At 38.5% G+C, this 23,821-nt stretch overlaps 1 protein-coding gene across 4 annotated transcripts in view; it reads left to right on the forward strand.

The window, feature by feature from the left end:
* The first annotated feature begins 22,214 nt into the window (after window positions 1-22,214).
* The window catches only part of NCK2 (NCK adaptor protein 2), a 75,146-nt gene continuing 73,539 nt past the window's right edge, over window positions 22,215-23,821 (forward strand). For 2 of the 4 annotated variants that reach the window (XM_034419612.3, XM_034419603.3), the window contains exon 1: window positions 22,215-22,536. The gene's annotated coding sequence lies outside the window, so the exon portion shown is untranslated. Of the gene's footprint in view, window positions 22,725-23,821 lie in introns of all 4 variants that reach the window. The other 2 variants (XM_034419622.3, XM_087895371.1) reach the window with 2 other exon arrangements.

Genomic DNA, 23,821 nt, shown 5'->3' on the forward strand with positions numbered 1-23,821 from the left:
TTTAATGTGGTTAAATAAGGTGCAGGCAGCCTGCTATAATTTCTCAATGCCCAAAGATTGATTACATGACCATGGGGGTGACACTGCAATAGTTGTATGAGGACCACTTGTAAGTCACTTTTTTCAGCACCATTGTAACTTCAAACAATTGTTAAATGAACAGTGGTAAATCCAGGATTACTTGTAGTATGATGCAAATACTTTGCAAGGTGCTCTCGAACTGAGTTTAAAAGTTCCCTTAAAATACATTTGAATTTTTGGTATAATAAAGAATACATTTTTCTTATTCTGTTCTCATGCCCCCAGTGGTGGGTTCCTCCCAGTTCGGCCCGGTTTGGCTGAGCCGGTAGCAGTGACAATATGACATCACTGAACCGGTTCTGCCCTCCCACCCCCCCGCGTTATTCTTACCTTTTATTTGGCCCCACCCCCAATCTATTGCTGCCTCCTGAGTCCCAGCTGATTGGCTTGAAGGAAAAAAAACTGTTTAAACGCTTGCCGTGGGGCCTCCAAAAACAAATGAGTAGACCGGTGCCTCCAAAAACAAATGGGTAGACAGGAATGCTCCAAAAACAAATGAGTAGACCGGTACAGCTCTGTAAGCAGTTAAAAGCCTGGTAGACCAGTACCTCTGCTAAATCCTAAAGAATTGTCACATGACCATCAAGCACGCCCACAAAATAAGCCATGCCCACAGAACCGGTAGTAAAAAATTTTTAGAACCCACCCCTGCATGTTCCCCAAATATTTTCCATTTATTTGGTTGATACATTTCTTATTGTAGTAGTAGATAAAGGTGGTGTAACTATGTACTAAATCTAAGGGGACAATTACTTGCTCATGTTAGACAAATGTATTGAATAAATGAAGCAAATGTCAATGCCTGAGTGGCATAGGAGGCAGCATTTAACATCCAGCTGCCTGCAATTACTGCGAGTTCAATTCTCACCAGGCTCAAGGTCGACTCAGCCTTCCATCCTTTCTAAGGTGGGTAAATTGAGGACCCAGTTTGTGGGGGCAATAAGCTGACTTTGTATAAATATACAAAAGTATGAAGGCTATTGCTTAACGCATTGTAAGCCACCCTGAGTCTCCGGAGAAGGGCGGCATATAAATCAAATTTTTTTTTAAAAAAAATTTTATTGGCTTATTTGGATTTTCTTTATACATCGGTAGCACCCACATGAAACTAATAACATTCAGTGACAAAGATACAGAAATATTCAGAAAATCCAAAGTTAAAGACTATTATTTCATAATATCCTTACATCTAATGATACGTTTCAACTACTATCAACCTGGTCTAGAAAGATTTATCGGGTTTCAAATGTGCTTTTATTGCACAGAGCTTAAGTTTAGAATAGAGAATTTGGAAACATGCTAAGAGTTCATTGCTCTTTTCCGAGGAACTATACTAATTCATTATTATGCAATAATGCAATATTAGACAGTCTTAAAACAGAGAATGCTGTTATTTGGGCTAGAACAATCCAGTCATCTACAGCCGATTGGCTATCAATTTCCAAAGCTTAAAGTTTAATCTCTGCAATATGCTGAAGAAACATCTAATAACAAAAAACCCTGCCAAAAGTTTTCAAATGGGTAGATGTCACTGGTTTGATTTTGAATGCCGGTTGTTGAAAAAGAAATTGAAGGCAGCCATGAGACTTGCTCAGAGGAGTCCTACCGCTCATATACAAACTGAGATGCTGCATATGAGAAGAGAATACAAAAAAACCCTCATAAAATTAAAGAAAAAAAGTTTTACCATTTCAATCTAGTCAGAACTCAAGCTGGCCACCAAAAGTCATAACTCAGTAATATTTTGGCACTCTTTAGCAGGTGTTCTATAGCAGTGGAGAAATGTAAAATTTGTTACTACCGGTTCTGTGGGCGTGGGGGGGGTAATGTGACTGGGTGGGCGTGGCCAACTTTTTTTTTCCTTTTAAAAGCATTTTTTCGGCCGAAGAGGTTGTAGAAAAAAATGCTTTTAAAAGTAAAAAAAAAAAAAAGCCTCTGATGATCGCATGGCTCAGCTGGACATGGTGGGGGCAGGGATTTTTGCTACGGTTCTCCGAACCACCCGCCGCCATTGCTACCGGATCAGGTGATCCGGTCCAAACCAGGAGCATTTCACCCCTGTTCTAAAGGAAAGGAGATTTGCATTTGATATACCAATCTCTGCTGAGGACTGGGAGAATTATTATCAATGTTTGTTTGCTTCCACAGAACCTGTAGAGAAACTGTCTTTAAGCAGTGATTTAGTAAATCCTAGAACTCCTCCCCCTTGACCACCAATCTTGGAAAAGGAGATATAATCCATCATTAAAAGCTTAAAGAGCAATAAAGCCCCAGGTGACAAATTTTTATCCAGCAGGATTCTTTAAGAAATTTCGCAATTGGTGGGGACCAGTATTGGCAGGTCTTTTTACACATATAAATAACACATATAAATACTAGATGGGTGGAAGATAGTTGTCCCCATGTATAAAAAAGGGAATAAAAAGGATTCTAGTAATTATAGGCCCATCAGTCTGATTGACATTGTAGCAAAAATATGCTAGGTTCCTTTTGAATAGAATTGAAATCTGGGTACAGGAAAACCATATCCTCGTAGAAGAGCAAGCAGATTTTAGGCAAAGCCAATCTACTCTCGATAACTGCTTTTTCTTTAACCATCCAATTGCCAAATATGCCTAGAAGAGGAGACCTCCGTTTGCTGCTTTTATAGGCCTCACAGTAGCATTTGATATAGTAAATGATTTGATTTACATTTGATTTGATTAAGCAATCTCAGTTTATTCCATAGTACTTCTCTGTTTAGAGAACTACTATGGAATAAACTGAGATTGCTTAAAATAGAATCTAGACTGCTGGCTTTGATTAAAGCCCTTTACACAAGAACCTGTTTGAGGGTGCGGTATGGGGTTAATGGGGCTCTGACTAACAGGATTCACACAAATAAAGGGGTAAGGCAAGGGTGTATCCTGGCCCCATTATTATTTAGTTTCTATATCAATGACTTGCCAGGGTTAATGAAGGATCCCATGGTACCTATGCCGATGATCCTAAATAATACTGTAACAGCTTGCTCTATGCCGATGATATGATTTTATTATCGTATTCACAAGTAAGATTACATAGGTTATTAAGAAGTTTCAGTTCCTCTTAGCAAGATAATTCCCTAACCATTAATAAATCTAAATAAAAAATCATGGTGCTTGGAAAACATCATCAGAGCCATAGATAGCAATTAGACAGTGCCCCAATTGAATAGGTTAACATCTTTGTATATTTAGGCGTAACTTTTTTCAAGACTGGATCTTGGGCTTGCCATCATCAGCAGAGTACACTTAGAGCATAAACTTGTTTGAATTTACTGCTTAAATTAAAGAATCATAGTTACTAATTCTTTATTACAATAACTATTTTCAAATATTTCCAATTTGCACTGAGTAGCCTGTATGAACAATTCATGTTTATATGTTGGATTAAGTTGCCTATCAAAATTAATTGACTGCATAAAATTAGAAAGAGAAGGAATAATCTTTCAAGGTGTGAATGGAATCTTTGGGTGCATAGTTTCAAAATTTCATTATCTGAAAATAACTGTATTTTATTTGGTATTCTATCTCTAAATTGGCCAATAACAAGTAATCTAAAGCAGCTTTAATATATAGTAGAACTGGCAAATGTTCTGATAACTTTCATTTATATATATATATTTCACTTGCACACATTTTTACAATATCTTTGTTAATAAATGAAAATAAATCTATCAATTATATATAATTAGAAGACATAGCAGATTGGTGTCTGGAACATCAGAGGTAGACAGCTGAAATGTTAAAATGGCTGCCAGTTTTTATTATTTTACTGCAACCACACTGCCAATGGATTATTGAATTCTTTTAGAAAAAAGAACATATATAGCTATATTTGTGTAGAAATAAAATTAAGACTTAATAATTGATAAACTACTTTTGATTTTGTGGTATCACGCTATTATATATCACCACTTAATTGTGCTGTTGGAATAATTATTTTTATTTTTGTGGTGGTTTATATGTATTTACTTGTTGAAGTGTTGTATTCCACCCAGAGTCATTTTCGTGTGACATGGGCGACTATACAAATATAATAAATAAGTAAATATTAAATAAATACACCTCTAAATGTAATTGGGACTATATTTTGGGGGATTGGGTTGACGGCTGTAAACTGACAGCATATACTCATCCAGAATCTAACTTTTTTCAGATAAACAATGCTCCTCTTCAGTGGTTAGATGGCATAGATATTGGTATCTGAATAGAGATTTGTTTAACATTCATATTTTACTGTGTTTTTAATTTATGTTATGCCATACACTAAATAAATAAATGGATTGGGTTACAATACACATTAATTGCTACTTTTGAACTCTTCAGATTAAAACTCTCATATTTAATCAACAGATTTTATTTATCCGCAATGTCCTTCCAATGTCACTTGTTTTGAGCTAATTTAACATTTACCTAAGCTGGTTAATTCATCAAATACATTGACTAAAGTAAGACATTTAATCAATCAAAAATCATTACTGAATTGGCAACTCTGCACTGACATCTGTAATTATTGTTAGCTCCTGCATAAAGTTAGATTTAGCTTTTTATTATTTAACACTAAAAAGAAGTTCGTATGTAGTGCAATTAGCAGGTCTTAAAAACTTCATTTACACAAAAATTAGGCATGAAATTCCATCATGGTATCTTATAAACTAAGCTCTGTGCATGGAAAATCTAGCTATTTTTTTTTAAGGTTAAAAACACTAACAGTATGTGCTTTTTAAATTACTGCTGATTTCTTTTGACTTTTTTCTGCAAGCATTCAAAAAGCAACATCTATAAAAGAATTAACTTCTATTTCTTCAGAGTAAAATTGTAAAAGCCTTGGCTTTTTGAAAGGTTTTCAAAGACAGCTTCTACAACAATAAATATATATATTTTTTAAAAACTGAATCTTTAAATGCGAAAGCATAATCATGAATTTAGAATTTTTGGTAATTGTAGATGCAGAAATTACATTTAAAAGTCAGTGAAGGCAATTTATGTGGCAATCTTTGCTGAAATAATTTTTTGAAAAAAGTTATCTGTGGATCTGAGCTATTTAAAAGCTTATAAATACTTTGAAAAACTTGTATTTTAGAAGAGCACAATAATAACTGTAAATAGCTTTTCTTTTTTTTTACTTTGTATTTTTGCAAAGTAAAACCTCTCTTTTTCTCCATCAATCCATTCTGCGGGCTTTTCTTAATATTCAAGGCTGTATTTTCTGGAGATACTAGCTGGCATGTAATAGTAAATATATGTGTATGTTTCTGTTGAAAAAAAATCTTATATAGAAGGTTTTAATGCATAAATAAGGTTGAAGGGTAAGTTATCATGAAATTTTTATTAACAGAATTCTGTATCAATATATACCAAATGTACTTTTCACAGATCTCATAAACTGTGAGATACCATGAATTTGGAAAATATACTCTACACTTTTCTACCCTTTCTGGGTTCTCTGTACAATATTAATGCCATATCAAGTATATGCTAAAATTTCCCATGTTAAATTATTGCTTTTTTGTGGGGAAAAAAGGAATACTATTCAATTTTGGCATTAGATAACCCCTGATAAACAAGTTATGCTGGAACAGAGGACTGTAACCATGCAAGATTTCAGTAGATCTTTATTACTTGTGTGGATTGAAATCTTCTGTGCAACGCAATTGTTTTCTCTAAAGTTTACAAGTCTACCTTTTTTACAGCCTCTTAGAAGAAAAGAGAGCCTATCTATGGCAAATTAACTCTAGTCAATCTTATTTCTAGGAAGTGCTACAAAGAATGGGAGACAAGGCATAGGTGCAAAACTAGTGAATCTTGAATGAATTTTATCTTGAAACCAAGAATTGGGTGACGGATGGCCTAGAAGTGCTTTTAGTGCTCACTGTAATCAGTGTAATATTTCTGAGAATAAATTTAATGAACATTCAGCTATATTCTTATACTTTATTTGTTTTTCATACTAATGTATTTGTCATACTCGTGTACCTCAAAATTCAACATTCCTAGAGTTATGTTGTCCTTAGTGAAGCATCATCCTTAGTGAAGTGTGCAATCCAGCCTCTGCATTTCCTGTGGCAGATGAGGAGAGCACATCTTTCTCCTTCTGTCCTGGCCACTTTTTACAGAGGCACAATTGAGAGCATTTTAATAAACTGCATCACTGTTTGGTTTGGTGGCAGCAGTGCCTCAGATAGAACGTCCAACTAGAACAGTGATGATTAACCTTTTCAGTGCCGAGTGCCCAAAGTGTGTGTGTGTGTGCCCAAACCCCCAAAATGCAAGCCCCCCCCAACGCATGCCCCCTGCCCCCCGTTTGGGCTTCCAGGCTGGTGCAGGAGGCTTTCAAGGCCCAAAACAGGGCGCAGTGGTGCCGTGCAAGATCCCCCATGCCCCATTTGGGGCCCAGAAAACCTTCTGCACCAAACTGCCCCCCCCATGCATGTGCCAAGCCCACCGCACATGTGCGTATCCATCCCTGCATGCGCCCTGTCCCCTCCACATGTGCAGCAGAGACCCAAAGACCAGCTGGCCGGTAGGAGGTGCGCACGCATGCGCGGTGGAGCTGGGCTGGGCAATGGCCGGCTTGCCCGCAGAGAGGGCTCTGCGTGCCACCTGTGGCACGCGTGCCATAGATTCACCATTACAGATCTAGAGAGTGGTAAGGACAGCTGAGAAGATTATAGGAAGCTCGCTTCCTGTTATTCAGGATACTGCTTATAAGCGCTACGTGCTTAGAGTTCAAAGTATTGCTAAGACCCCACACACCCACTTCACGGTCTGTTTCTGTTGCTTCCTTCTGGGAGGAGGTTTCAAAGTATTTCTAGCAGGACTACCAGATTCTGTAACAGCTTTGTTCCCTATACTATCCATCTTGTAAACTCGCAAGATTTGTTTTTCTCACCATGTACTTGTATACATCTGAATTAGACTGTGTTGTTTCTCTGCGTCATATAATATATGTGGTTATCTGCATAATTTTGTATTTATTTATTTATTTTGTCATGTTTATGTAGTGTATATTGGAGTGGTGACCCTTTGAAAGTTGTATGCAACAAATTTTCATTTTAATGTATGTTGATTAGCGTACATTCAAAGTGAATAAGGTTATTCTAAGTCTAAGTCTAGGATATGGATTAATATTTTTAAATGCATGAAGAAACATAAATACAACCAGGAATGGTTATTTCTGAGGAATTATTACCGAAGATGCTAATGTCCCTGTGTTTTTATATGCTTGTAAAACACTAATATAGTTTTCAGCATACCATTGAATGACATTTTTGTGATTGAAAATCCTAGTTCAGTTTAAGATATTGTACAAAATGTCAATATATTTGGGATATTTATAGAGGTTCTTAAATATCAGTATAACTTAAAATGGAAATGGAAAATGAGGTACGGAAAAATTCTGCCTTCAGATCCTTGTTTAATGAATGGACATTTCTGTAGCTGGTGGGTGACTTATGAGGTGATGGAGAAATTCAATTTTGGTAGTTTTTACATCTCATTTGCTGTTTTGACATCTAATCTATTCTATTCTTCAACAGTTGAAGGTATAAACAGAGAAAACTACATTTGATATTTGCCTTTATTGCTCACTTGGGAAATAATTCTCTAAAAGAATGTTTATCCATTTATAAATATAACATAGTTTACAAAATATATTCCATTCAGTTAATTTTTCTTTTTCTATTTCTTTCTTATAAACTTGTAAGTAAATTAAGTTCATAAATACATATGGATTCAGGCAACAATATACGCTTTTCTTGTGGATTAGGACAAACTGCAGAGCAACACAGAAACACACACAGAGATTATCAAGGTAGGTTATTAACAGAAGGAGGAGGATCCACACAATGCAATATGTCCCTTCTTTTAAGCCTCTGAACCCCAGCTTACATGGTTGGGTGCCTTGGTCTCCCACTGCAGGATATTGCCATGTCTATATGTAATAAGACCAGTGGTGGGATTCAACCAGTGTAACAACCGCTTCACTGAGCACACACTTCACGCACGCATGCTCGGTACATTTGAAAACAGCTCTAAAACTTATCTTCTACTGCAGCCCCGGTGAGTAAAACAGATGAGGCGTGGCAATCCGCTCTGCCACACCAATCAGCTGGGCTTCAAACAAAGGAAATATAGGTCAGTATAGTGCAGAAGTGGGCGCGCCCACCTGACCGTCAGAGCGAACCAGTTTGCTCTCAGCTGATCGTCGGAGCTACCGGTTTGCCTGAACCGGTCCAAATAGGCTGAATCCCATCCCTGAATAAGACCACAATCACCATGCTGATGGATGAGTTTGCAGACCTTCCAGGTATTACTAAGCCCAGGCTGGAAAATAATGGGAGATAGCCTTTTCAAAAATTTGCCCATCTGTGTTTCAGCTTCCATATTAGCTGGAACACCAAAGGGATAGTCAACAATAATTCATGAGGCTACTCAGTAGCCAGAAGCACTGATCAGGAGTGCTCTGGGCCAGGTCCCTGTGTATGAATTTAAATACAAGCTATTCTTGCTGTTGAGGTTTTAAGTAGCTGCTGCTTGGGTGACTTCAATCTTTATGTCTTATGTGTGGAGTCCAGCAGGGCTTGAAGAATGATGGCTACTATGTCGACCAATAACCATATAGGTCCCACCTTAGGTTAAACCCTTCCAAGATATAGTTCTATTTATGCATAGACAATTGACTTATTTAAGATTATTGGTCCTGATGTATATCTTTGTTAGGAACTCATACTCTGACTAAAGTACTGTATTTTTCGGAGTATAAGACGCTCTGGACTATAAAACGCACCTACCTTTTTTGGTGAGGAAAACAAGAAAAAGAAATCTGCCACAGCAATTTTGCTTCATTGCAGCAAACAGCAAATATCCTGCTTTACTTTCATTTTGGTTTTCAGCATAGCTTGATTAGCACAAGAAAAAAAAAAATCTGCTCCCAGCAATTTACCTCCTTGCAGCAAGCAGCAGAGGCCTGCGCAAAACTGCTGAGTCAGGAGGCCGATCCAATAGATAATCAATTTGTGCTAATTAGACTGTGTTGAAGCTGAAATGGGCTGTTTCTTCTTGCTGCTTGCTTCAAGGAGGTAAATTGCTGGGAGGCAGAGGCCAAAGGGTCGGAGCCAGTGGGTGGGTGGGGCTACATTCGGTGTATAAGATGCACCTAAATTTTCACCCCCTTTTAGGGGGGAAAAAGGTGCGTCTTATACTCCGAAAAATACAGTAGTTGCTAGGTGACCTGGGGATTGTCCTGGACTTAAAGTTCTTGCTTGACGCAGCAAGCAGAATCCATGGCCACATCTATTATCATCATCATCATCATCATCATCATCATCATCATTATTATTATTATTATTATTATTATTTAAATTTATATACCGCCCTACTTCCAAAGGACTCAGGGCGGTCCCTATTGTGCCAGTTATGGCCTGACTTGGTCCTCAAAGCATCACAGGAATAACATACAACCTAGACACCACATGACTGAATTACTGAAAAATGCTGTATGAGGATCTGCCTTTGAAGATGGCCTGGAAGCTGAAACTGGTACAGAATGTCAGGCTTGTTTTGTTGTGTTGTGTTGTGTTGTGTTGTGGTTTGGTTCGTTTTGGTTCGTTTTGGTTTGGTTCGTTTTGGTTCGGGTTTGGTTTGGTTTGGTTTGTTGATTTTGTCTACTAAATTGGAAATATTCCATATTTGGAAGCAACATACCTTGACTACTTTGAAAGCTCGTTGGTAAAATACATTCATTATTCCTAGTCTCAATTTCTTCCAAGCCTAAGAACAATTCAGAAAAAAAATTGTTTGAAACCATGGAAAGCAAATGTGCACATGAAGTAATGGCTTAGTTATGAGCCATTTGCTTTGAATAGGAACTACAGGAAAAATTTCAAAAGTTGGCCGTATGCTGGGCCAGATTCAGTTTGCAGATTCCAAGTTGTCTTGTAAGTAGTATCCTATGGCCTCAAATCTCTTCCTTAATAACAAAAATATTATGTTTGAACTCTCCATTAAGAGTTAACTCTCACATTTTTATTTTGCTGGCACAGAAGAGCATTTCCATTATGTGCACTATTTACTGTATTCTTGCAGAGGGATACAGAAAGTTTCCATTCTGTGGAAAATTGGCACGGCTGCCTTGTTTACAGCAAGGAAAGGTAACAATTATATAAAAAGGGGGGGAGGGAGTAAAACCACCATCAGTGTTATGTGTTTATATATCTACTCATTCAGTTGTGAAAACGTGATTGGACTGTGAGGCAACAATGTCAAGTTAATTCCAATTTGCCACCTTCATATCAATAGCAAAAAGCACACGAAACCAATTCTTTTTCATAAACCACTCTGCTCAAGTGGAGATATGTTAATGCCAAATTCCAGAATCCATTGACTGGATTAGATTGCTGCTGTATAGATTGAATGCCATGTGCTGAAGCACCCTATCGAAGCCAAGTCCTTGCTTATGGAACTGGCAGCACACCATTTTCAAGCATTATATGGCTTTCTGTGCCAAAAGACAAATGGAGAGATTTGCCAACGTTTTTGCTCATTCTTAACTTTGCTAACTGTATTCACAAAGATATGATGATTAATCATATTCTTCAAAAACCTACCATAGTGCTTTCTAATTATTTATCCTGAATATATTTGGCTTTGGTTTACTAATAATCTGTTGTGTTTATTTGTAGATAGATTATTCAAGGCATGACAATGTAACCATAGATAGAAAACTGTAATACCCTGCAAGAGCTCCCATGGGAGTTACACTTTAATAGCACTCTGGGTTTGATTGGTTAAGTCAGAGTTTCCCAACCAAGTGTTGTCCAGATGTATTACACTATATCTTTCTTTATCCTTAGGCAACTGTTAAACCAGGAAAGGGTTACATTAGGGGAAATTGTACTAAACCATCATCTCCAAAAGGATTAATTTAGATCTGAGTATGAATGCATGCAGATAATATTATGATAATGCTATAATTGTTATAAAAGTTCACATCAGAGTAATGTTACTCACAGCCAGTATAAAACATCAAAGTCTTCATAGAAATGATAGCTAAAACCTTAAATTTTTCCAACACACTCAAAGCATCTTGAGTACATTGCTGTTTCCTTATCAGCATGGTCCAAAGTAAGGAGAAAAAAAATTAAGTCAGGGATAGGAAAATCTGACCCTCCAGATGTTGGATTTAATCTCATCTCCAACAGGGAAAGAGAAGAGTTATATACAATGCAGGCTAGGATGAAAGGCAAGAATATTTCTAGATATAAGCTTAACAACTTTCTCTTCTAGGAGTCATGGAGCTGCTTGGCATTCTTAAAGCCAGCTAAGGATCTACATTCTTGGATGATCCACTTTTGAATGAACAATCATATCTGGTCATTTATGGCCCAGCTTTAGTTTGTGGTTGAGTAGTTCTTTCAGGCCTACTTAGCCAAATGAGATACATTTTTAAGACCTTAAGAATGACAAGTTAGTCATTGAACATCATCCACAGTTTCAATTTACTATGTTTATTTTGAATGCATTTAAAAAAAAACACTTCTGTTTCTTTGTTTCTAAAGATTATTGTAAGAGGGGCATGGTATATAGATATTGTAGGAGATAACCAGGCTGAGCCCGAAGGAGGGATCAAATGCGTCATCAGTCATGAATCTCTTAATACCTAAAAGAGATCTAAATCCAGTCCTCCTTGAATTTCTTTGATTCTTATCTACCATCAATTTGCTTGGGCTGTTAGTAGTTCAGATTCTTATAAGGAGCTTAAGCTTGAAATAAATCTTTATACTCATTTGAACTACCTGGATCTTCTGATTTCCCCAGTGCTTGACAGATATGGTGGAATTTACCATGGTTCTGAATGGCTCTGGCATATATCTAAGGAAACACACATCATTTAATGTACAAGATATGTGTGTAAGAATGTAATTTTTTTCATGATTTATAGTGAATTCATAAGAAGCCTATTTAAGTTTTTATATACCAGTGGTTTCTTTTGCAAATGAAGAGCACTTGGTTTCAGTTACACTTTGGAAAACCTTTACAGTTGGCCTAATACTTTCCATAACTCTCTTGTTAGTGTGATACATTCCTACCTTTAATAGATTAGATTAGCTATTTAAATTGAAATCAATGACATTAGAAGGCAATATCAATTTTAGTTCTTTGCTATTATTTCTTTAGACTATGTTTTCTAGTTAATTCCACTAATTAATTATAGTAACAATTGATTGTACTGAGAAACTGCTCAATTGCAGCCACGTACCAAGGTTTTTCATTAAGTATGCTAGCAGAGAAAAGTAGCACAGAGGTATTTGTTTTAGTAATTATATCTTTATTTTCTGAGTTTGTACAAGAAAGGAAATGTTCTCTTGATGGTTCATAGAACCCAAAATCAAATACAATATTAAAATCCCAAGTACAATAATAAAAAAGCAAAAGTAACAACAACAAAAGTGTGATGCTAAAAATGGCATTTCCAAACAGAAGAAAAATAAAAGCAATTAATAGTTCAGTCAGTTTATAAAATAAACATATCTCAAGTTCTGAGAATCAAGTTGTTGCTTTTGTTAGAAAATACACAAGTACTTTAACTGATTAAAAGTTGGAGGACTAATGTAATACTTCGTCTCAAAAGAAATAAAAAAGATAGCCAAATCTTTAAAACAGGTTCTATTTCTAAGAATGGCTTATTCTAAGAAGGCACCTATTTTAAAAAATGCAATATAGCAAATCCAGGTAGATAGATGTAATGGAATGTGAGAATGACCTTGGGAAATAGAAGAACCACAGCTAGACAACCAAAAATAATTCTCAGTCATTTGGTGTGAGTTGTACATAGTGGTCTAAGAAACTAACATGAAGGAGGATAATGATGCATCAATTTCTGCTAATGATTATTGTTTGCTAACTCCTTCTCCAACAATCAAAATAATGTCTCTCTCTATAAACATAAAAGACAGCACATTGAAATTAAATTTGAATATATTATTGGTACAGAGAAATGAAGGAGCTGAGTTCTAAATCAAAGATATGACCATTGTCTAACTGGGCAACTGATCACAAACTGCTTGAGTGCAAGTTTCAAGTCAACCTAAAATAGCCAACCAATTTCCACAATATTAGTTTGAATGCATACCCATTATTTTCAAAGAAAATATCACATTTTCTTTGAAATTCTGAACTTCGTGGATTAAAAAACAAAGGAACTCTGTCATGTAATCAAAGGTGTTCTGGATGAATATGCCAAAGCCAAAAAACAGAAGAAAGCAAAATGGAAGTTGTACCAAATGATTGGAAGTTGTCATGAAGGGACAAGAAGCTAAAGCCAAGAAATTCAAAGATGGAAATAACAAACATGGAAAAAAAATAAGGAAAGTCTTCCAAAATATCTCCGAATTCAGGATTCAAGAAGATTGCAACCTTGAATTGGTATGCTAAAGGATGCCAATGAACAGGTGGTACATAACTGATTCAAAGAAGATCAAACAAAGATGTAAGGAATATACTGAAATTATGTATAATAGAGATGTCAACATTCAAGATACCCTAGGAGGTATTCCTTGCTTATGTTACACATCTAGTATTAGATTAAGTTATTCCTGTTCCCTAGTCTTCATCATGTCAGGCTGCAGGAATTGATAGAATAACTACAAAATTTAGAAGCAACAAGAAAGGAATCTATAAGAATTTTAAGTAAGCCAGCAAATTTTGAGAATGATAAATGGCCCAACAGATTGGAAAAGTCAGTCATCCTACCATTACTAAAGAAAGGATACTTAACAAAGTACATGACCTAAGCGTAGTACACAAAATTGTCTGCTATAACATCTTACCTGTCAATGACTACTTCAGCTTCAACCACAATAATAAACGGGCAAACAATAGATACAAACTCAAACTGCTTATTTTCCTAATTGTATTTGTGTATTAGACAATTGTCAAGAATTAGAAATATAATTGTCTTCTGGGTATTGAGGAAGTCGGTGAATTTACAGATCTTCATAGTTTCTTTTCTCTTTGATCAAAGTTCCCCAATAGGCTAACAAGACCCTCTGATCTTTGTACTTCCATTATATATTATCAGAAGTGATAATACACCATTAAGGCTTAGATATAATGAACTCTGTATGATTACAAATACATTATCCAAAGAATCAGCAAAACTATTACAAACAGAAGCATTTTCTATTACAATAATAGTTTGGCTAAAGTCATTACAGAACAGCTTTAGTTACAGCTACTATATACAGCATGATGACTTTTTCAAAGAACACTGGTTTCATTTGATAGCTTGTAAGGCATAGAACCTAAACCTCAGTAATAGTGTTTCCAGTTCTTTGACAATTGTCAACAGCTTTTGCTTTTGGAAAATGCATGCAAAGATGCTTTTTGAAGATGCTTGACATCAACATGTTCAAAATGTACATCTACAAACCATTTCTTTTATTAGATAACAATAATAATTGTATTATTTTAAAAATTCCCAAATACCATTATTGCTCATCACATTTATCTTTGTAGGGAAGTCACTAGCAGGCTTGGGAAATGAAGAGCCAAAACAAGGGAACTCATCGTTACATCTGATGAGCTCACTGAAGATTTTGTTTTGATATTTTTTTGTAGTTTTACAATATCGAACAACAGAAGGAAGGAAATATGGTTTCCAGGACTTTGCCTCTTTGCCTTATTTTGATTATATCTGAGAAATTGTGTGTGTGTTTGTGTGTGTGTGTGTGTGTGTGTGTAGAATGTAGAATAGAATAGAATAGAATAGAATAGAATAGAATAGAATAGAATAGAATAGAATAGAATAGAATAGAATAGAATAGAGCCTGGAAGGGACCTTGGAGCAGGGGTGAAATCCAAAATTTTTCCCTATCAGTTCTGTGGGCGTGGCTTGGTGGGTGTGGCAGGGGAAGGATATTGCAAAATCTCCATTCTCATCCCACTCCAGGGGAAGGATACTGCAAAATCTCCATTCCCTCCCCTCCTGGGGGAAGGATATTGCAAAATCTCCATCCCCTCCCCAATCTGGGGCCAGCCAGAGATGGTATTTGCCAGTTCTCTGAACTACTCAAAATTTCTGCTACCGGTTCTCCAGAACCTGTTAGAACCTGCTGGATTTCACCCCTGCCTTGGAGGTCTTCTAGTCCAGCCCCCTCTATAAGGAGAATTTATACAATCTCAGACAAGTGACTGTCCAGTCTTTTCTTAAAAACCTCCAGTGATGGAGCGACCACAATTTTTGAAGGCAAGCTGTTCCACTGGTGCGTGTGTGCATGTGTGTGTAGTAGCAATGCAGACAGATAACCTTTGCTTATCTCAAACCATTTTTGCTAATCTGAAATATAAACTGAGTGTTTCAAGAATAGAAAATATAAAAGATTTCAAGTGAATCCTGAGGAATAAAAATCCATTTGTATCTTTAGCATAAACCTGTGCAGTTTTTAAAAAATGTTGACCACGTTTTAGCAATCCATGTGACATACGAATTCAGCATTGCATGTTAACCAAAAGGAATATGTGATCCCATAACTGAGTCTACTTAAGCCCATCCTTGAAAGAAACAGTTGAATGAATCCATTCTTGGGCATGATTAATTCAAGTTCCGTTAATTTGAAGAGAGTTACTCTTCACAGGTTTCAATAATGCTATCCTGCTTACCCAAGAACTTGAATTGGGGGGGGGGGGACCTGGAAAAAAAGCCATGATTTTATCATAATTTCCCCCTAGAAATCTGTGCGTCTCTGTGTTGTAATATATATAAAGTGATTTTTAATTCCACTGTCAGTCAGATGGACTGTGAGACAGGAATCTAGATTGATGAATTGTGGCAGTGTTATTTTAGTTAAAAATAATGACATTACATATTTCACTGGCTCGTTGATATACAATAAAGCAGAACTGCTGTGTTGCTAAACAAATTAGGTAACCTCCAGTGATGATTTGTTCAGCATTACTGGAACTTCTAGTCTGTCACCATCAAACAAACTAGAAACCTCTAGTATTTGGCTCGTTAGGAGACTTTAAAAAGCAGGGATGACATTTGGCTTGTTGGCACACCCACTGGCAGGCATTCTCCCATGTTGTAAAAGCAAAATAGAAATGACCAGTCAAGCATGCACAACTATGCTGCTCATTAACAAGAAGTCAGACATTGTACCAATTTTAGATTACCATGACACATGAATGTAAATTCTTTGCTTATCCATTAGTGATAAGTAACTGGCATTTGTATGGGTCTCCATAGAAAGACAAATTAATATAAAATCAAGGAATTTAAGAATTTTGGGATTGCACAGCATCACTTACATTAGTGTTAATCCTATTTTATATAATCTCTCTCTCTGTGTGTATATATGTACTGTACTGTGTACTGTGTGTATGTATGTATGTATGTATGTATGTATGTATGTATGTACTGTATTAGTATCCCACTTCTCTTTCTCTAAGAAAGCATATCCCAAAGTCCAACAAAATGGTGTGATACAACATAAAATTTTCTATTTTATGTTGTATCACACCATTTATATTATGATAAAAGATTTTAAAATATTGTGAGAAAAAGATGTTTCTTTATAGTCATATAAATAATCTAGTGAAAAAAATGCCAAATACTGTACTTCCTTAAAACTCACTAATGACATTTCAGGTCTCAGGTATACAGACAGAATTTAGGTATTGCAATAAACCACAGAGTTACATAAAAAGATGTCTGCAGAGGTGGGGTAAAAAATAGAGATGTCAGTTGCATTCACTGACTCATAGCCTCTTACATATAACACACATAAAAAAGGAAAGAGATTTGATTGCATGGACCCTGAAAAACTTGGTTAGGCCCCAGATATCTCAAATGTTTCTAAATTAGATTGTGATACAAGGATAAATGCATTATTTGAGTGACAGACACAATTAGATTTGATGTTAAATTAAAACTAAATTATATTTAGTTTTTTTGTCTGGACCACCCATTCCTTTCTGGAGTGTCATGCTGCCATGCCATTCAAAAACCAGGCATTGCCCAAAGCCCAGGAAAAGTTGCACCCAACTTTCACGCTTATGCCAGCAAAGCAGCCAACTAACAGAACAGTTTGTTTGCATTTGGCTAAGAATGTTATGTCAACATAGCCATTTTGATTAGTTTCATTTAGTATCCAGAACATGAAAGTACCTAGCCTATTGTTCATTCAATCAACCACACTTAAACTTATGATTTAGCACCATAAGTACAGTGCGTTCAGAAAGTATTCAGAGCCCCTTCACTTTTGTCAATTTTCTTATGCTGCAGTCTGATTCTACAGTAGTTGAAATTTATTTTTTCCTCATTAAACTACACTCAGTTCTCCATAATGACAAAGTGAAAACAGAATTCTAGAAATATATGTAAATTTATTAAAAAAGAAAAAACTGAAATATTGGCATAAGTATTCAGACCCTTTGCAACAACACATGAAATTTAGCTCTGGTTCCTCCCATTTCTCTTGATTATTGCTGACATGTCTCCACACCTTGATTGGAGTCCACCTGTAGTAAATTAAATTGATTAGACATGATTTGGAAAAGCACACACCTCTGTAGAAGGCTGCACAGCTGACAATGCATATGTAGCAGAGCAAAAGCTATGAAGTCATATGAACTGCCTATAAAGCTCAAAGACAGGATTATTGCAAAGCACAGATCTGGGGAAGGCTACAATAAAATTTCTGTTGCACTGAAGGTTCCTAAGAGCACAGTGGCCTCCATTATTCTCAAATGGAAGAAGTTTGGCATAACCAGGACTCTTCCAAGAGCTGGTTGCTTGGTCAAACTGAGCAATCGGGGGAGAAGGGCCTTAGTAAGAGAGGTGACATTGGGTTTACTAATGACTGAGCTTGAGAGATCCTGTGTGGAGATGGGACAGAGTTCCAGAAGGACAACTATCACTGCAGTTTTCCATTGATATGGGTTTTATGGCAGTGGCTAGACAGAAGCCTCTCTGAAGTGCAAAACACATGAAAGCTCATTTGGAGTTTGCAAAAAAGCACCTGAAGGACTCTCAGACTGTGAAGAGCAAGATTCTCTGCTCTGATGAAACCAAGATTAAACTGTTTGGCCTGAATTCTAAATTGTTAGGTTTGGAGGAAATCAGACACTGCTCATCATCTGCCCAATATGATTCCAACAGTGAAGCATGGTGGTAGCAGTATCATCCTGTGTGGATGTCTTTCAGCATCAGGGATCTGGAGACTGGTCAGGGTTGAGGGAAAGCTGAATGGAGCAAAGTACAGGAATATCCTCACTAAAAACCTGTTCCACAGTACTTAGGATCTCAGACTAGGCTGAAGGTTCACTTTCCAACATGACAATGATCCTCAGCAGCCAAGATAATACAAGAGTGGCTTAGGGTCAACTCTGTGAATGTCCTAGAGTAGCCCAGCTGGACCCGACTTGAACCCTATTGAATATCTCTGAAAATGAAAATGGCTGTCCACGATGGCCGCATCCAACCTGACTGAGATTGAGAGGATTTGCAAGGAAGAATGGCAGAAAATCCCCCAATCCAAGTGTGTAAAGCTTGTTGCATCATACCCAAAAAGACTTGAGGCTGTAATTGCTGCCAAAGGTGCTTCAACAAAGTACTGAGTGAAGGGTCTGAATACTTATACCAGTGTGATATTTCACGATTTTCTTTTTAATAAATTTACAGACATTTCTAAAATTCTGTTTTCACTTTGTCATTGTGGGGTACTGAGTGTAGATTAATGAGAAAAAAATGAATTTCAATAACTATAGAAACAGGTTGCAGCATAACAAGGGCTGCAGTGACAAAAGTGAAGAGCGTCTGAAAACTTTCTGAAAGCACTGTATGAGCCCAGTGATTTCTCTCAGAAGGAACCACCAAGTTCATTGGGTCACAAGGCAGCACTAGTTTTCCTAGAGAGGAAGCTTTCAAGCCTACTTGGGTGTCACTATTGTATGGCACACTATTCACAATGCAGAGCTTATCAGGTTGATTTGCCAATGTTCATCATGCTCCTATAATTAGGAAAAAAATAGGTTTGCCTTGCAATACATTTACTCTCACTAACAGTGGAGAATTACATCCCTCTTCTCTTGAATGCTATGCAACCTGAAAGTTCTGGGCACTGCAGTCTCAATTCATTTTGGAACCTTGTAAATTAATGCTATTTCAAAAGGTTTGCTGTTCCAAAAGAGGGTTTTTTCCCCCATGTCAGCTAACCCTCAGATAGATCCACATTTTTGGTCACACTTTTTCCCCTGGGATCACCGCTATATAAAAATACTGCACTGATTATAATAAAAAATTCGTATTGCAGGAGCATCCAAATATTCCTCAATGTATATTGGAAATATAAAGATGAGTCTTCCAAAAATATATGCACGGATGTGGCAAAATTTTTACATTCTGAAATGATCCCTCATTCACCCTGTTTTTAGTAAATTTCACTGACAATGCAGCAATCATGTAATAAAAGCATGGATGTTGTTGTCAGCTTCAATTGGAATCTGATTTAGTGGTAACTGATTAAACATTTTACATATGATTGCCCCAGAGTGAAAGACATGTCCAAAATTTTTAATTTCTTTTTACTTTATTACTTTACTCTGTAGCAATAATGTAAATTATATGTGTGGTATATGAACACCAAAGATTTGAAGCAGTGATATACAGTATATTTATTGCTAAGATTGAACTTGGCTTAAATCTGCCATTAAAGTTTGCTGTTTTAGGCAGGCAACCATTTCATTTTCTGAGTGTGGGCAAGAACATCAGCGAATGGAGCATCAATGCCTTAATATCATGCCAATTAATAGGATTGTTTTTAAAAGGGTAGATTTATGAAAATTTAAGAGTAATTTCTTTAATTTCATGCCAGAAACCAACTGCAGGAAATTGCATGGCTGATTTTGTATATAAATTGTTGCCAAATTTGCAACTGCAATCCTCCTATCTGGCTTTCAAGTCAGATAGAAAGCATTTCAGGGCTGTCTGTGCTCCATAGGGTACCCCTTGTCACAGGCTATAAATCAAGGTCTGCTTTTGGGAAAACTGTATCTTAGGTTTATTATCTTATAACTGCATGATTTCAAGAACTATAACAGAGATTTCTGCAGTTAAACAAAATGTTTACTAAGAAATGTTAATTAAGAAACAGGTATACAAAGAATCATGTGTTACCCTTTGGTATTTATATTTAATTTTCTTTCCATGTCAATTGTCAGCTGATTGGTATTATAACTTCTAATTGTTATGTTAGTTCTTAGCAAGGTTGTTTCATTTATCTTTTCCACTTAGAGAACAGTGGGTACTGTCTCTTGCATAACTTCCACAGATCTCACTGAAAATATTACATATATATCACTGAAACACAAAACATATTTGTGTTTTGAGAGCAGTATATTTCTAACTTAACCTTTTCCAACTATATATCCTTACAAACTTTATACAGTAATAAAGAGGGGGAGTACTTTCAATATTATTTAATACAAAATAGTTTTTGTTAAGACTAACAACTAGTAACTGAATTATACGCCATTTCTTGTAAATTAAGAATGTTCTCATAGGTACTCGGAATCTGGTTAGACAAGTCTGCAACACTGAAAAAAAATCTATCCATATTTATCCATGTTAATCTTGTAAAATCCCACAGATCAAAGTCTAAGTTATTTCTCAGTGAAGTACTTTGAGCTATTCAGAATTTTAGAGTTATAGTTCTTTTATATACTGCATTATGATTCTGATTTTATATCCTTGCAGAACATTATGCTTCTATTAGGAATGATATCTGTGTGTTTTGTCTGTTTTACTTAACTTGATACAGAATGGGCTAAATAGGGAATATTTGTGGATCTGTGCATTTTTTGAAGTAATCCTGTCCACAGGTTATTACCACTGTTGCACCACATTTTTCTCTTTCCACCCACAGATGGAAATAAATGATTTCTTTCTCTTTTGAACATCCTCCGGGAGGAAGTAATTCCAGGGTGGGCATTACTCCGATCAGCCTATTTAGTGACTGAAAGTCCTTTCCTCTAAGGGGGAAAAAATTCATGGGCCGGGATTGGCTCCTTTCTTTTTTTAGGCGGCAACCTGTTTGACCCGCAGAAAACTTGGAATAATCTAAATCCATCCCGTTTTTCCAGGAAAATAGGAGAAACCGGCCTCCCGTGCCCAACAAGGCAAGACAACTCCCCGCCTCTTTTCCAAATGAACGGAGCATCATTTGAGACAGCGGAAGCAGGAGCGGAGAACAGGATTCATAATTATGCCTTGCAGGAGGCGCGGCTTTGGGCTTCTTTAGAGTAAAATAGTATATGGCTTTGAGGGCATTTTGTAATGCATCGTCAAAACGGAAGAGCTAGGTTGGTAAATCCCAGGTTGGAATCTGATCTGAGCTCCCTAAACCTTCATCTCTTCACACCTTGAAAATTGAATGAGGCCGACAGACCGGCAGGGACGCAGTTAAGAGGAGACCGCAAAACCCCGATTGCAGAACCCTGGGCGTGGGGGGGTGTTGAGGGGAAAGGCGCCTCCCGCCGACGAGCCACAACACAGGCGGGGTGGCGTCTGACGCGGCGGAGGCGCGAGTCCTGCCTCGGGGTCAAGCGTCCAGCGCCGCGCTTGGCCTCGCCACCCCACCCTGCGTGTGTCGGGGGCGGCAAGTAGAACAGCAGGAAGAGCCCACGCAAACTTCTCCGGTTCTGCAAACGAGAGAGAGAAAGAGAGAGAGGGAAAAAAAGAAGCAAAATCAGACTCGGCAATTTTCGCGCCTCCAATAATTTTGTGTGCGTGCGTGTGTGTTTGTGTTTTTTTTTTTTCCTCTCACTCCTCCCCATGGCATTTCCTGGCGGACCGGATGGAGGAAAGCAGGACCTGGGGGGTGGGGTTGGGTTGGAAAGGTGGTGGGGCAAGAGATCTTCTTCCTCCTCCTCCTCGGGAGAAGGAGCGGGGGATGGGTGGGCGGATTCGTGGGCTTCCCATCTCCGCCTCTCCCCTGCGCGATCCCGGCGGCAGGAAGGGAAGGGAAGGGGCAGGCGGAGAGGAGGAGGAGGAGGGAGCTGCCTGCCTCCTATGCGAAGGGGAGGGGCGGGAGCTCTGGCTGCCGCCGCCGCCGCCGGGTTGCCGAGGCTGAGCTGAGCCGAGCGGCAGCGCGGGGCCTTGGACACGTCGGACCGGGAACGGGCGGGGAAGAGGAGCCCGCAAAGGCGGCGGGGCCAGGCCGGCAGCTCTCCGCGAGCGCGGCCCGCCGCTGGGCAAAGAAAGGCAGGAAGGCGAAGGGAGAGCCACGAGCCGCCGCCGAGACAAAGAGAGAAGCCCGCCGCCGAAGGCAGCAGCCCGCTCCCTCGCCCCTCTCCTTTCCGCCGCCTCTTCCTCCTGCCCATCCGCGCCCCCCGCTGGGCCGGAGCCCGGAGAGACAGACCGGCAGGCGGGCAGGTAGGAAGGAAGGAAGGAGGGCAGCCGCCGAGGAACGGAGGGAGGAAGGGAGGGAAGAGCCGCCATAAAACTTGAAGCAGCTGCCGCCTCCGAGGAGTTGCGGGAAGAGCTTTCCGACTCCGGCCCAGCGAAACCCTCCGCCGGCCGCCTCCCGTCCCGTCGCCACCGGGCCTAGCTAAGGCGCCCGGGTAGGAAGAGACCCCCGAGCTCGGCTTCCCCGCCCTTTGCCTTCGGCTCGGCGGAGGGGGAAAGAACTGGGAGGTGGGATGGGCATATTGGCAAAAGGGTCGAAGCGCCTAAAACTAAAGGATGGGGGGGGGTGAGAGACCCAACCAAACCCAGAGGGGGGGGAGAGAGGAGAAAACTCGTGTTCTTGGCGGGGAGGGGGGCGCGCAGGGAAAGGGTGTATAGAGTATTTTTCTCCCCTCCTTCTCCACAAGGGAGGGGTTTCGGGTGGGGATCTGAAAAGAAAGGATGGGGGGGGGATTTTTGCAGAAAATTCCCTGGGTGGGAGAGAAGAGGCGGGGGTCTAGGCGCTTTTGAGTGGGTGGGAATTGCGAGGGAGAACCAGGTGGATTGGGAGGAGACCCCCGCGGGGTGGCAAGTAGGTAAGGGGCCCACCTCCCTTTATTCCTAGAGGGTTTGCAGTCCGGGAAAACTCACTCTACGGTTCCCGTGCATAGTGTGGAAAGGGTAGAAAGGGGATTGAAATCAAAGACGGGGACGATGGGCCCCAGAGTAACGCTCCAAGGAGATGGAGGGATAGGATGATGGATAAACTAGACTGAAAGCCGGGAGTGTTTCTCCTGCCCAGCCCTTTGGAAGTTAAGATGGAGTAGCTGTGGCTCCTGCTCTCTTGAGTTTTTGTTAACTGCTGTTTTGTGTCAGGGTGGGGAATACAGATACCCTTGCTTGAAGTCGCTTCATAAAATGCATTGTGTCAAAGGAACTTCCTCTTCACATGGACAATAATAAATATGACCTACATTTCAGGAACCTCTGGAAAACCACCTAAAGAAACTTCTGTAGACTACTATTAATGTGCAGAGTTGCTTGCTGTTTTAATCCCTTGCATATTTCTTGTTGTAAATCAGGTTTGTTGTATAAGAGTTTAACAGATTAGGATAATTTTGACCCCTTTTTAATTTAGATTAAGTATGACTGTGCGTCTTTTTTTTAAAAAAAAAACCCAAAGTTGGGATTTTTGTTTTTAGTCCACATCTCTCAACTTTTTCCAGACTTTGATTAATAAATGGAATAGTACAAATTTAATCATATTAATAAT

Source organism: Pantherophis guttatus, chromosome 5 (assembly GCF_059756535.1).
Source record: "Pantherophis guttatus breed Tessera chromosome 5, ASM5975653v1, whole genome shotgun sequence".
NCBI classification, from domain to species: domain Eukaryota; kingdom Metazoa; phylum Chordata; class Lepidosauria; order Squamata; family Colubridae; genus Pantherophis; species Pantherophis guttatus.